The sequence below is a fragment of the Megalops cyprinoides genome, chromosome 13 (assembly GCF_013368585.1).
Source record: "Megalops cyprinoides isolate fMegCyp1 chromosome 13, fMegCyp1.pri, whole genome shotgun sequence".
NCBI classification, from domain to species: Eukaryota; Metazoa; Chordata; class Actinopteri; order Elopiformes; family Megalopidae; genus Megalops; species Megalops cyprinoides.
This window is the reverse complement of record NC_050595.1, coordinates 28,945,821-28,960,683: the sequence shown is the minus strand read 5'-3', so window position 1 is coordinate 28,960,683 and position 14,863 is coordinate 28,945,821. Positions and strand designations below refer to the sequence as shown.

Below are 14,863 nucleotides of genomic sequence, written 5' to 3'. Positions count from 1 at the left end.
AGAGCACGTAGAGGGGGGGCACCGCACATTATACGACAGCACATTTTAAACCTGGTGATCAAAGAGTGAGATTTTGCCAATATACTAAAAGATCACATATAAGAATTAATTTTTAAGTGTTCTTACAAGCAGCGCTAATTTGTTGCGGCTATATTAGTTTTTGTAGATGTCTCCACCCATCCCCTCCTGAGAATTGGATGGGAGATGCAGGAAAGACAGCCATTTTGCACGGTTCCATGACTGGATGTGGGAGCCTGAAGTGGGTCGCCGTAAGAAGGGAATTTACTAAGGAATAATAACCTAGCTAACCTTTAAACTGACCGAAATATCTCCTAGGGTAGTAGGCAAGCCATTCCATTCTACCGTTTGCCCATCGTTTCCAGAAAGAAGAGGAATTAGCTAGGCAAGGGTAAGTGCAGTTAGGCTCTTGCAGCTAGTTCGCTAGCGATCTTAGTGCACATTTGCTAGTTAGCTAAAACTAGTATGGATTAGCTCGCTAGCTAGCTAGAATAACATGCGTCACAACAACAAAACAAGGTTAGCTAACGGTTCAGTATATTTCCAGTGCTACGTACCGTCAGCTAGGTTTATTTAGCTAGTGAGCTAGCAACCAAAAAGCTATGTGGATATTTCATACATTCCTTGAAAATCTAAGGGTTGATTATAATAAACGCTAGCTAACGTTAGTTAGCTAACTGTGTTTGTTAGTTAGCTAGAAAGCTACGATCGCTTGTAAGATAATTAACGGTAGCTAGACTAAACCAGCTAATTAACTAACAGTTCATATTAGACGAAGATTCACTGTAAGGGCAGCTATCTAGCCGGCGATCAGCTCTGTGTCCATTCAAATTTAGAGCTGTTGATTATCCAAACAAGAAATCTATCGGTAGACTTTAGAGAAAATATCAAAGTTAGCAGGGTTAGCTAACTTGGCCCTCTTGCGTCGCCCACTCCTTTGCTAGGGGTTGTTTGCTAGCAAGCTCTCTTGCGATCGACATAAGGTGCCAGTTGTTATTAATCGCTGTGCGTTATATCTGTGTTATATTTTGTTTAGACTATCAGTTATCTAGTTTGCAATCCATCGGGATTTTTTTTCTTAAATATGTTTGTTGCTTGGTTGTATCCCCCCCGGTTACGGTGCACTCAGCGAGAAGGGCTGAACCGGGTGCAAATCTGTTTAGCTAATGTTAACTAACCAGCTAGCTGTGTTAACGGATCTAGCCAATTGTTTCGTGTTATGAAAATAGATTATGCCGTTGACATCTCTTGCAAATCTGGTAACATCATCGCATGAGCTTGTTTTCTGGAGTGGGTGTGTAGCAGGCAGACAAGCTTGCGTTATCCAGTGCATTTCAAAGGAAGACCAGCTAACAAGACTAGTCAAGTTACATTTTGCAGAGATGTTTAAATAACGCTTCTGAGTATTTTCTGTGTTCTAAATTTGCAGGTTTTGTTTTTCCCTAATGATTGCTCGGAAGCCGTGTGCGTGTGTGTGATCATCTCTATATTGATCTTTTTTAAAATGTAGGTAAACGTCCGCGAAATTCGGCTGAACTTAAGAGCCTTGGTGCAGTATGGCGAAGTTTAAGTCCTTGGTAGGGACCTGCCTGTGTAAAAACCATAGTCAACATATCGCCTCGATGGCAGCGTCGGTGAGAAGCACATTAGTCATATTTCTGGCTACATTTAGATGTTCATAATAAGATACGCATACTGTGAAGTCAACTTTGCTTTAAATGACAGCGAGTTATAGGTTTTGAGTAGTCGTTTAATTGTGCAAACAGAATCAAGGGGCAGTGTATACCATAGGCTTACGTGTCAGAATAACAGCTATTTATGAAACATTTTTGCCTTGGAAGTACTCCTTAATTGTCTGGCATTTAGCAGCCCTCATGAGCTCTCCTAACGGGTTAAGAGCAGCCGCCAGAGGGCTGTGAGGCCGTTTTAGAGTTGATGTCGGCGTACTGAAAAGTTCCTGTCTTGATGGGTTAGCAGTGGCTTTGTAAAAGGTGGCAAAAGGTCATAAGAAGACTTTTTATTAAGCTACCTATGGAGGGTTACACCAACTATATAAGCCATGTGTTAGAAGTTAATCACAACAGATCCTGCAGAGATTCATCTTTGTCCGTTTTTGTGACAAAACAAATTAAACGAATATAAATGTACAAATATATGTGAAAAAATACCCGAATTATTGATTGCGCCATTCGCAAAATAATGAATAAATCGAAAAAAGTCAAAATAAATATACAAATAAATACACCTGAAATACAGATACAAAATATTACAGATTTATCTTTTATTACTGTATTGGTTCTGTTTTATATTTAGTCATTTCATTCATTCTTGTATTTGAGCATTTATTTATTGTCTAGTTGTGCTGATCACTGCATGTAAGATTCCCCTAATACATGTATTTCCATTTGCAAGCATGAAAATTAATATATTGATGATTGGCAGTCATTGCTTTGGGTTTGTTGACTGTTTGTCTACCATGCTAGTCAGGCAAGTGCAATTAATTGACCAATGTCTTACGATGGAGGGGGAAAAAAAGCAATGGCACTGACTGACAGGTGTAACAAGCTGGCTATTTAACTCGCTGGAATGTGGTTCTTGTCAGAATTTTTATGCATACTGCAGCATCATGTAGGTCTGTTTTGACAGGATATGTTGGATCAAGTGTATATTGGGATGGTTCATAGGTTGAGGAATGTATTCTTTTCAGTTTTTTTTATTGTTAGTTTGTGTGTGGAAGAAAGGTTGTGTCTGGAGAAAACAAAGGAACTTGTTATTCTGCTATCATTGCTGTCAGTAATTTCAATAATTAAATGTTAAAAGGAGATGGCTCAAACAACTTTGCCTTGAAGGACAAACACACTGGCATTGTTCTGTAAATCTAATGAAAGTAACCAAGTGCCATATTATTACTTGCATGGGGCAACAAAAATATATATGGCAAATAAAACCCTCCAGTGACTTGGCGATAGGGCAAGTGACAATTATTATAAGTTTAGCACATCTACAAGTATGAAAACATGCCTTAAACAGCATGTTATGGGGTCGCCCTCCTGTTCTCTGCCGACCGGAAAGTTCTTCAGTGTTTCTGAACCATAGGGTTGAGAACTGGAACGTAGCAGTTTTCTCTACTGGGTCACACAGGAACAAAACCCCATCTCTGATAATGTTTAACAAGTAGCAATGAGTGAGAGTTTTAATCAAGCGACCATACAGCAGTGACATCTACTATTGCAGATGTAGAACTCCTTTTACATTGATGATGACTGACCTACAGAAAGTTACAAGAGTAATAACCTGCTGAGTTAGGTTTATAGCTAGCTCTTTATTATAATGTAGTTGGTCTAGCTCAGCTGGTTAATATAGCCAGATAGCTAGCTACAAGTAATATTGCTTTATATTGACAGGCAGCTAAAAAATAGCAAGCCTGCTAGCCTTAGGATTATAGTGTTATATAGTATCATAGTTTGATAGGAAGTTGATTTATATCCCAGAGCATCACTTTCTATGAGAAAAGTTTAACTGACTTGGGTTCACATACAGCCAGAGTCTGGGCTTGCAGACACTGCTCACTCAGGCACCACTGAATGCAGTTTCCAAAAATATACAGCTAGCATGTAGCAATAAATTAGCACTGATGTCAGCCTCAGCTGTGCAGCTGTATGTTTACAGCATACAAAGCTGCTAGCAATTTATGTCTGAAACATTAACTATCTAACCAGCAAATGTAATGTCCATTGGTAACATTACTCGATGTTACATACCTGTAGGCTGCATTAGTTCACAGCTTGCTAGCTAAAACTCAGCCATCTTACCTTACTTGACTAGCTAGCCTGCAAGTTACCCAGCCAGTTACCAATAGCAGCTAATTTCTCTCACCCACTAAAGCAGCATAATGTGGGTGAATTAGGCATATCGGGCAGTGACAGCGGCTCAGCGTGGACGCTGATATGAGATTTAAGGGGTCCAGTTTGGAGCCAGACATCCCCTCGCTCACATCTCATCGACTGGGAGAGGATGGGGTGAGTGCAGTGACAATTGTGTAGCCACTTTTTTAAAGAATATAATTCAATGACATTAATCATTTTGGCCCATCAAACCATCCGTGCAAGTGGAAAGAAATTTTACTGCTGAACCCTGGATGGTCAGTATAAATACTTTCATGTCTGTTCTCTTCATGACATTATTATTTGGGTGTTTAGGCAGAGAGAAACCCAGAATCTGTAGCTGCTTACAGAAGCAATATAGTGTAGAGTTTAGATAACGGGGCTTAGAAGGTGTGGCATTGCTGTTGTGACTAAATGGTCTACCTGAATTTCTTTAGTAGGTATTCAGAATTGCTCAGCTGTAGGAGTGATATCTAGATGCAGCATTGGCACTTTGTACAGTGACCCTGGGTAAGGCTATCGGCCTAACAAAAATTCCATTATACACATGTATGTTTTTCTAATTCTGGTGTTTGCATTGCGTATTTAAATGTTGAAATAGTTTTAGTGTAATGTTAGTGTTACTGAAGTAATGAAGTAACATTACTATGTGTGAGTTCTTGGGGGATCACATACTTATCAGAACCTAGGCATTTTAGGTAGTAATATGTGGTACTGAAATTTAAATGCAATTAAATTTACTAGTCATTAATATGTTGTAGCTAGTTGGTTGCCACTTTAGAACCAGTCACTGTAATTTTTGCAAGATTACAATTTGTAAGCAATTGACAACCTGTACAGTGTTCAGCTACTTCACATCTTGATGAATTTTAATGAAACAAGATCAGTGTGACAGTGATTACTGTGTTACTGTAGCTGAAAAAGTCCAAAGGGTTTGCAAAAACGTGGTCTGATAATGTCAGCTAGACATTTCTGTGGTATCTTGTGACACCAAAAGACTGATGTAAATTAGCTAGTTAGCTTTACATTGCACTTGAACACCGTTAACTAGCCAGAACTGGCTTGCTCTGCTTTCTGCAATCATGGCATTGGCAAAACGACACTCACTCAAATATCAGTAATTCATTATTCAAAATTAAAATTAATTGAATGCTACCACACTACCGAAGTTGGTTGTTTTTACTAGGCAACTCAGTGCCTTTTGAATATATCCTGAAATAAACTGTATGATTCAGTGTGAAACCCATAGTAAGAAGACATAGTTAATGTTATTCAAAGCCTGTCAGAAATGCCCCTGAAATGCCAAAAGATGCCTTGGTAAACAAGTCAGAGGGGGCAAAATGTGTCCCATGGTAAAAATTCCTTTCTGTATTCTGTATTCTACTCTCACCTGTGTTAGCTTTTTATTTAGCCCATGTTCTCTTCAGGGTCGATCCAGACTTAAGGGTGCTGAGCATTGTTGTTTTTTTTTTAATTTGTGTTTAGTACCTGTTTTTCAATTTTTAGCATTCAGAATTAACTGTGTATCTCTTAAAATGAGTGGTACAAACTTACATGCTGTGAATAGGCTAAATGTAAAAGAAAACTTATGGAAATTTGAAAATGTGGGCCCAAAGATCTCTTCTGTACTTCTGTCTGTGATTCTGTCTTGATGGCATTTTAAAAGAACTCACTATTCAGTCCCATTGTCAGCTCATAAATACTCCCAGCCAGTGGTGGCTTGTGCCAATAGACATGTAAGACACAGTTGAAATAAGTTATAACTGTGCTGCCTTGCCAGTTTGCATTAATTTACATGGGGCCTTCTTCATAGAGTCTGACAGTGTAGGCTGTGGAATGCTTATTTGGGCTTTAGATTATTGTAAGACTCAGACATAATTTTCCATTTATGGAAGTGTCTTTCTTATTCCTGCCATGAATGGCATCCAGGCATGTATCTAAACTGCACAAAGTTTCCTGAAAATACTTACTTGCTAGGTGCTGTGGTAATTAGTTGGGTAATAAATACTGTATGCAGATTCTTTCAGCCTTTTCATTAATTGTTCACCATTGTCCTCCATTGAATATGGGATTATATTCAGTATTGATTAGTAATTGATTCTCATAAGAAGATTAGTGTTGGGTAAACTCAAGTGAGAATGAAAGTTTGCACAGTGTGTCTTTAGGTTTTAACCTAATTTAATGCGGTTTTAGCCATTTTTTTGGGAAGTACATCGGTTCTTTCATCCGCTCTGAGTAAGTTTGTAGCTTAGTAGTATGGCGCAACACCTTATCAGTTACTCTTTCCACACCATTTCTCTCCATTCTGACTGAATAACAACCAATTATGGTGAAATTTGGTTCCCTCCCACTGTTCGTCACATATGAGGCCAAACAGTGGTAATACTTTGGACAGTACTTCACTCACTCCCATCTGTTGAATGCACTGTCAAAAAGCATGCTGCTTACAGTCTAGTTAGCACAGGCGAATACAACTGAAATAAAAAGAATTTTTCTGTTTTCCACTGTTTCAGCTTTGTCTCACCACTACTACATTGGTGGATTGCAGATCACTATTTAATTGATAAACACTTAAGTTAAAATTGGTATCATGTGTATGAATGCCAGCAATATTTTCAGACAGACTCAATATTTCAAGCACAATTTTTAACAGCATCAGTACAGGAATAATTGCTCTCTTCCCACTCTTGATGCTCACTCCCACCATTGATTGTTATCAGTATTTCTTATTAGGACAAATAACAAAATAGAAAGAATAAAAGGTCAGACAAAATCGCTTTAAAACGTAGTTTAAGTTGTGTATGTATTCATGGTTGATTCCATGTCCAAAATGTCTTAAATGCATTTTTGAGCTTAAATTTTTTTTACACCCCTAAAAATGTCATGTGTTCTAACCCTACCTGCTCTGACTGAAATACATCACACAAAAAATGTATTTTTTCAATTTTATGCTTGATACTATTTTGTGCTCTTCAGTAGGTAAGTTTTTAAATTTTCGTTCACAAGAAAATCATGCCATAAAACTTAAAACTTAAAAATAACTGTTCATGATTAAACACAACAGTAGTATTATAAATAAATACTTTTAAAACTGAAATGATTGATTACATAGTATGACCATGGCTGGTTACACTACATGATGTTGAGTTTAATTCTAGATAATATGGCCTGATAATTGCGATCTGCTTATAAGCTGAGTGCACTGCGCTTACTTGTGGGCTTGAGGCACAGCTGAGATCTTGTAATGCGGGGGATTTTTGTGTATCTGTGCCTGTTGTTCCACAGGCGGCCAAAAAGAGCCCCGGAATTTTGAATTTTGAATTTGAATGCAGAGCTGCCATGATAACTGCAAACAGGCTCTGGGAAGATAAGAGAGCCACAGGTCATCGTCCATGTTTAATGCGGGCTGTCTGGTGGAAATGGCCTGTGTACCTAAGGGAATTCCCATATTGGCCAGCAGGATCGTTGAACGCTGGCTTCGATCTGCATCAGGGCACAGATTAGGGTTGTCACCTGGACCAAAAATAGCAAACGAAGTATTTGAATTTAAATTATGTTTTGATTCAAAAACATTTGAAAGTGTGTTTGAAAATAAAAATGTAGTATGACAAAGTTAACTGCTGTCTTAACAAGCATTGTTATGCTGTCATATGTCCATAAGAGGGCCACACAGTGCTAGCACAGAGAACATTAACAACATTTCCTCCCACATAAAATGATGTGTTAGTGGAATAATGATTCAGCCAGTATGTGACCTTTTTTTGTTTTTTGACTTTAATTTCATTTGCCCTTTATTTTATAAGGAAAGGTCCCATTGAGATAGAATTTTTTCCTCAGGGAATCCTTCAGTCCCACATTGAAGTACGGAGTTGTAGTGTACAGCACATACTTGTAAGGCATTGAGTTCAGGATAGAAATAGATACAGGAACATTCCTCAGCTACACTGTTGTAGGTTGTGCTTTTAAATTCAGTAAGGGTACAAGGCTATCCATTTTTAACTTTTTTGGAATATGTTGCGAGTCCAGGGTTTACTGTAATTCAAAGCCATTGTTCCCAAGTGCTCAGCATGGACGATGTATTTTAAAAAGTAATGCTGAATTGGTTGCTACTGTTTGAAGATAAATGAATACAGGGGTAAGATGGAATTTTACCGAAAATTAGCAAAAATTGGCCTTGTTAGTAGAAATGCGAGAAGCATAGGTTTATTTCCATACAACAGAGGTGGAGTTAGTTTGGATTGACACATTAAAAATGTAGGTCAAGGACTCAGCAATTAAATATGCGGACAGATTTAAAAGACAAGAGTCTAAATTAGAATAGGGAGGTACTGCCCCCAACTGGGCGTTCGTTGCCCTTGGGGGTGCTGAGGCAAATGTTATTAGTTGTACTGGAAGTCAAAGAAATGACAGTAGAATTGATATTAGGAAAATCAAATATATGGGTAGGTCAAAGGGTATGAGTCCGACCAGTCAGCTCACGGGCAGTCTCTGCCTTCCATGGGTGCTGAGATCTCTGTACCTCTGATTTTGACTGGCGAGAACTAGGCTATATTTACATTACATTTTGTTGCAAAGCAGATGCTCTTATCCAAAGCAGCATACAAGATGATTACTTTTAATGTTACATTTACGTTGTTGACATCCAGTAGATGCTCTTATCCAGAGCGACTACAGAAGTCAAGCACAAAGGACAGCCAGCAAATCGACACAAAATGTTACACATACAAGGAAACGTCATCCACACCTGAACGAGAGACAGTGTCAAATGCTCAAGGCTGACACCACAAATGCGCACCAGGCTCAACGTGCAAGTGCAACACAGTATATACGTGACAGGAGTGCACCATTCCAACAGTCTACCCTATGCTGCTCACATTCATACAGCAAAGCTTTTCATTCAAAGCCAATCAGCATATCCTTCCCACCCTTAATTTTATCTGAGGGAGAAAACTGGGTAGTCTCAAGCAAGCTTAAGAAATTAACTGCTTTTTTGATGAGTTATCATTTTTGCTTGTTGGTTTACTGTACATTTTCAGCTTTCTGGTCGGGACATTAGTAATGGGTAACGTTGCCTTAGCTAGAATTAGCTAATAAACAATTGATTAGTTCATTAGACTGTAGTTTAGTGATCAGTGTAGCTAGACATCATCAGGTCAGTCATCATCAAGATTGTACACTGTAAAATAGCCAAAAGCTGATAGTAATTCGTTTTTTTTGCTAGCAAGCTTACCACTGCTAGTTAGGGAGCTATTAAGTTCAAAATGTGATTCTAACCAAGAGTTATTTAGATGTTATTTTGGCCTAGGACTTTAATTTCTGTTTTGCCTGAATTTAGAAGCAAAAAGTTGGATATCATCAGGATGGTATTAGTGGTATAGTATTGTATAGAATAGCAGTACAGGTATCATGTTGACAAACAAGGGTGATATAATTGTAGGTTTCTAGACCTCCTTTATTGTGGCTAGCTGGGTATTAGGCTATTGCATTTGTTTACAGAACGTGTGTATTTAAGCTTCTCGATCATTGCTGTTGCTGCCGCTGACTGCAGCTGATGACATCTAAATGTTGGCCATGAGAAATTCTGCACATCATGGCTAAAGTTGAAGTTTTACCTCTGTTTCTTTAATAAACTACACATTCCCCAGACTCCTGCATGTAGAAGATGTACATGGGGATAAACTGGTCTGGGTTACCGAGAGAGATGCGAGTCACTGCTGCTCCTAGCTTCAGAATCCACTATGCATGCACTGTGGTCATGGCCAAAGGGCCAACATGGGCTGTGGGTATAGTGGGGGGGTGTGGGGGTGGGGGTTAGACTGATTTATCAAAACAGATTGGACGTGTGAAGCATGGCAGGGGGATTGGTTTTGTAGCTGAGGGAACTGGACAAATACCAAACATGAAGGGAACTACGGGCCGCCACAGTGGACAGAGCTGCTAGAATGCTGGAAGTTACTGAGCTGAATGACATTTTCTGTGCACCTGCCATCCTGATTATTCCCCTTTTCCTTTTTTTCAGGACAGAAAAAGCATTCTGTAACAAGTAAACAAAGGGTAAGTCAACTATTTTTCTGCAGTTTTTCTGTGTTTCTACACTGGAAGGCTTCTTACATAACATTCTAGTGTAGTTCTCCAAGTCAGAGCAGCTGAAGTTTAAAGGATTTGTCAAACCTGACTCAAAAGGTAAAGGGGGTTGGAGGCATTCTCATAATGGCTCCACAACTATAAATAAAATCACTCTAACCCAGCATTGTCAAGACATTTTGGCATTCATTACTGAAAGTTCAGAATGTTACTTCAGCTTGAAGGAACGTAACAGAATACAAAGGCATAAATACGACTGCTCATGCTAGCATCTGCTACAGTAACTGGCAGGAATGTAGTCCCAGTGGGAGAAAATAACGCACAGAAAATCATCATTAAGGAAGCACCATTCTGGAATATGCTGAGATGTCTACAGACATGACACAGAAACAGATAGGGGCATTTCCATGCCTGTTACGTGTTTAATAGGTATCCAGGTATAGCTTGAGCCTTGGACCAGATAAAGAATATTCAGAAGTTTCATCATGTTTTTCTTCTGAGCCAGTGTTGCTTGGAGGTATTGTAGGCAGTTGTTGGAACATGCTCAAAAATGATGGAACAATAGACTAGAAAGGGTTTACTTCAGGTGTTTCACAAGCCAAAGAGTGGATAGGAAAGGCAAACTCAGCTTTGAGACATAATGCAGCCCACATTATTTAGAATCACCTGTGTTCATGTTGGTGGGGGATGAGCTTGAAAGAGGACATTGTTGCTCTTTATTCACTTTGATATTGATTAGTAGCAGCCCATTGTAGTAGCCCTGGACATACACTTAAAAGATTTAAGGAGCTTGTTTCAGTTACATTCAGTGTGTTTCCAGTGTGTTTATTTTTGTTGACATATTTTTAATGTCTAAAAAGCCTGCGACCTAAGTTACAGTAAACTGTGTTAAATTTGATATGATGAATGGAGTTTCAGGAGGTCTGAGCAACAGCAATTAAAACGTTCCTTTGCTGTGGTCCAGAGTAAAGCAGCACCATGTGAAATGAAATGAATAAGCAGATAAAATGAAATGTACAAGGCATCCAAATAGCAGGCTGTCTCCATGGTAACAGTGGACACGTACATACGCACAGCCCCAGTGTGTTTTTGTGATTTCTTGTCTGCAGACTTTTTCATACCCAGCACGCATTGAAAGCCAGGAATTTTGGACCTCATTGGGCTGAACTGTATGGAATGTGGGACAATATCCAGGGGTTGATGGTGGGCATAGTTAACTAGTTAACCACTGGTAGTCCATAATAAAAACTGAAACCTTTCCAGGATAGCAAGCATTCTCTTTCACCAGAAATTAGCATAATATTGGTGTAATATGAGGATGTATGATTGCTGAAAGACCAAAAAATGAGATTTTTTGCCCTATAATCTGGTTTGATATTGAGACATGAATATTAAAAGGTAAAAACAGTGATCCAGGTATTTGTTTTTAACTGCTTATTTTATGAAGTAAGAAGTTCAGCAGACAAAAATGGTCTTTTTGGGTTGGCGGGAATGTTGGAATGAGGCATATAGATATGAATGACATATAGATTATGTTTGCATATGAAAAAAGTCATGTTTTCTTGGACCTACGGAACTGTTTTCACCACTGTAACGCAAGGATACTGGGTTTGAAAAATTAAGAGGTCAACCCAATTCCTCTGGGTCTTTGGCTTGAGGGGCTTCCTACACTGCCTGGCAATTCATCTGCATCCTTATCATTGAATGAAAAGTAGGGATGCACGATGATATCGGCTCGACATCGGTATCGGCCGATAAAAACTTAAGAAATTAATTATCGGCATCAGCAGATATGAAAAATTTCTGCCAATGTGCCTTGCCGATAAGGTGACGCGTTAACTATGCGCACACGATGACGCTATATGTGTATTATGAGCGCCAGCAACAAGCTTCAGCATGTCCGTAAGGAGAAAATGTGATTTGAAATGAAATAAGACAGCCTGCGATCGCCTAGTTCCTGTTTTGGGACTCGAAGAGAGGGTGTAATTTTTGTGTTTGTACACTTACACAACGACACTGGACAGCGAATAACGTTTTCTATAACTTTACTGTGTCTTTGTTCATTCAGTACTCATAGATGTATGTATGTATATCGGCATCGGCAATCAGCCAAAATGAGAAAATATCGGATATTGGCAAAAATCCAATATCGTGCATCCCTAATGAAAAGTCATTGTCAGTCTTGATCAAGTCTTCTGAGCAGATCTTGAATTCACTCTCACTCTTGCTACTCATCAACATTTTCTGCTTTGCGAAATACTAAAAAATACAGAAATACAAAAGAATTGGGCAAAGCCAAATAAAAGCAAGTGAAAGAAATTGACAAATGACAGTTACTGACAGTCATAATTAAACTCTGCAATGGTTTTAAATGTTGTATGGGTTCTCTTATGCATCCGCTGAGTGTCTGAGTTTTTGACATAACAAGTGAGTCTAGAATAGCAGACCTTTACATAACTTCAGCAGTATTCAGAAAAAACACATGTACTTCCTACCAGTGCAGCAACTGCATCTCCTGATTGGTACGCTAGGCAGTGTGGAGAAATGCTGAAAATAAGAGTCTTGAATTATTGTGTTATGAAAAAACTGCTATTGTCATTAGCTCCAGTGCTGATGATATTACAGTGAAATTAAGGTTTATCCCCCAGAGCTACAACCTTATGGTATGCAAGAGGATCTGATCATTGGATGGAATGCCTTGCAGAACACTCTCTGAGGCCAGCTCACTTGGCACAAATGTTTTAAAGATTCTAACAACATTAGTAGAGAGAGGGTGTTTATGAAGGCAGGGAAGATCAGCAACAGATGAAAACAGTGACAGTGGCTGTGCTTCTCTTCCTGAACATCAGTGGTGATTCAAACCTTTCCTTTAGCATAGCATTGGATTTGCTAACTAGTCCTATGTGTTTGATTTGCACAATTGATTTTGACCAATTGAGTTATGTTCATGTTGGACTCATGTTGACTGTATTTTAGTGTTTATGCTGTCTCTTTTATACAACCTTGGTTTGGAATGCAGGGCTTAATGGATACAAGCGCACATTTAAGCTTGAAAAATCACATCAGAACTGGTTTAGTCAGTAGTCCCTATAAAGTTAAATGATAAACCTCTTTTAATAAATACTGTGGATAGAAGTTGTGTTGAGTATATCAATGTCCCTTGATACAACATCCTACGTAAAAGCATACAAGCGTTACCATTTTTATTTTGAAGAGTATTTTTATCGATAATCTTCCCAGACAATGTGCTAGTCTCCATTAACACCACTCTCCATTAACACCATCTCTGACTCAGACTCAGAATCGAAGTATTTGGAGAGTTTTGGACAGCAACACAAACATGAATTTCTGCAGAGGACACAGTGGAAGCAGTTGCTTTGATAATAGGCTTTTTACCATACAGCCTAAATGTTAATGTTTCAGTAATTACTGTGTGTAATTTTAATGCATGCTATCAATCATAATCCTAACAGAAAATAACCTTGACAGCTGTGCTAGTGATTTATAAGAGAAAACAAAGAACAAATGAATGCTTTACAGTCATGAGATAGTCAGCTAACCACAGTAGTCTTACAGTATAAATTAATTTGTTTGTTCAATATGTCTGTATTACACAAATCTTGACAAAATCTTATGAAACTTGGTCAACATCACAGCAGATATTCCCAAAATGACCTTATCTGGTTTTAGTGGACGTAAAAACTACTGTAACCGCAGCACTCTGGCTTAATATTATTACAGTGAACAAAATTCGCCAAGCAACAAAGGAATTTGCCCCAGTTATTTTTTTTCATTATCTTTCATCATATTTCATATCTGGGTATGCTATCTATCACTAGCAAGCCCTAGCCTTACCTTTAAAAGCCTTTTCCCAGTTCCTGGGCACTTCGCTTTATACACACATCTCAGTGCAGAACTGGTAGGTACACCCCGTTTGGTGTGCTGCTGCAGGGTTGTGCGAAATTATAATTTAATTTAAATTTAATTAAAAGACATTAATCAATAAAGAGTTAACAGAAACAAAATGCAATATTCCCTATGCAAAGGTAGCACAATCTTTGAAACGCTGTTGTTTTGTTCAGTAATGGAGAAAAGTCCAGTAAAAACCAAGAAAACAAATAGTGTCCATGGTCCACAAAATCGAGTGTCCTCACACCCCCTCCCCTTCTCTGTTCTAATAAGTGGCAGCTCCATTTTTATAGAGCAAGGCTAGAAAAGTGCATGGAATAAAGTCACAAATGGCACACACAGCAAATGGCAGCTGACACTGTGAGAAAGCTAAGTAGCTACATAGACAAGATTATTCAAATCTGTCTGATATATTCTGTTATTTAGTGAATGTGAAACAGGTTACTTAAAATGCAGATGTTTGAACAGGTCAGGCATAAAATCAAAAACTGTGTTCTCATTTTTCTAATCATTATCATTAAGTAAGTGTCCTTTTATGTGATTTAGTTGTTTTTCTACTTCCAAAATGCAGGAAGGTGTTCTGTTCATTATTGCTAACACATTTCCACAGTGCTACTATGAGATGGAAGGGTTATGAAGCTCTGTCACCATGGAGAGAGAGGACCACTCTGACGTGATAACATGGGCTCAATTGTGCGAGAGTGCTACAGATTGATTGGCATTGACTGAACGCTGAAAATTAGGCAAATAATAAATGGATGACGCAACAAAAGTTTGATCCTAAAATCCTAAAATCCCTGACGGTGTCCTCTGTTTTAAATCTGTGTTCTTCTGTGCACTCTCCATTTACATTAAGACCACCTTTCAGCAGCTATTTTACTAGTTTAGGACCACTTAACTACCCCCCAAAAATAATTTCCTGATCATGCTGTGCCAAAACAATAATGCAGCATTCATCCTTAGCATTT

At 38.6% G+C, this 14,863-nt stretch overlaps 1 protein-coding gene across 2 annotated transcripts in view; it reads left to right on the top strand.

The window, feature by feature from the left end:
* Positions 1-232: 232 nt before the first annotated feature.
* LOC118788457 (CUGBP Elav-like family member 1) overlaps positions 233-14,863 on the top strand; it is a 58,761-nt gene continuing 44,130 nt past the window's right edge. For both annotated transcript variants that reach the window (XM_036544460.1, XM_036544462.1), the window contains exons 1-2: positions 233-409; positions 9,922-9,956. The gene's annotated coding sequence lies outside the window, so the exon portion shown is untranslated. The remainder of the gene's footprint in view (positions 410-9,921; positions 9,957-14,863) is intronic.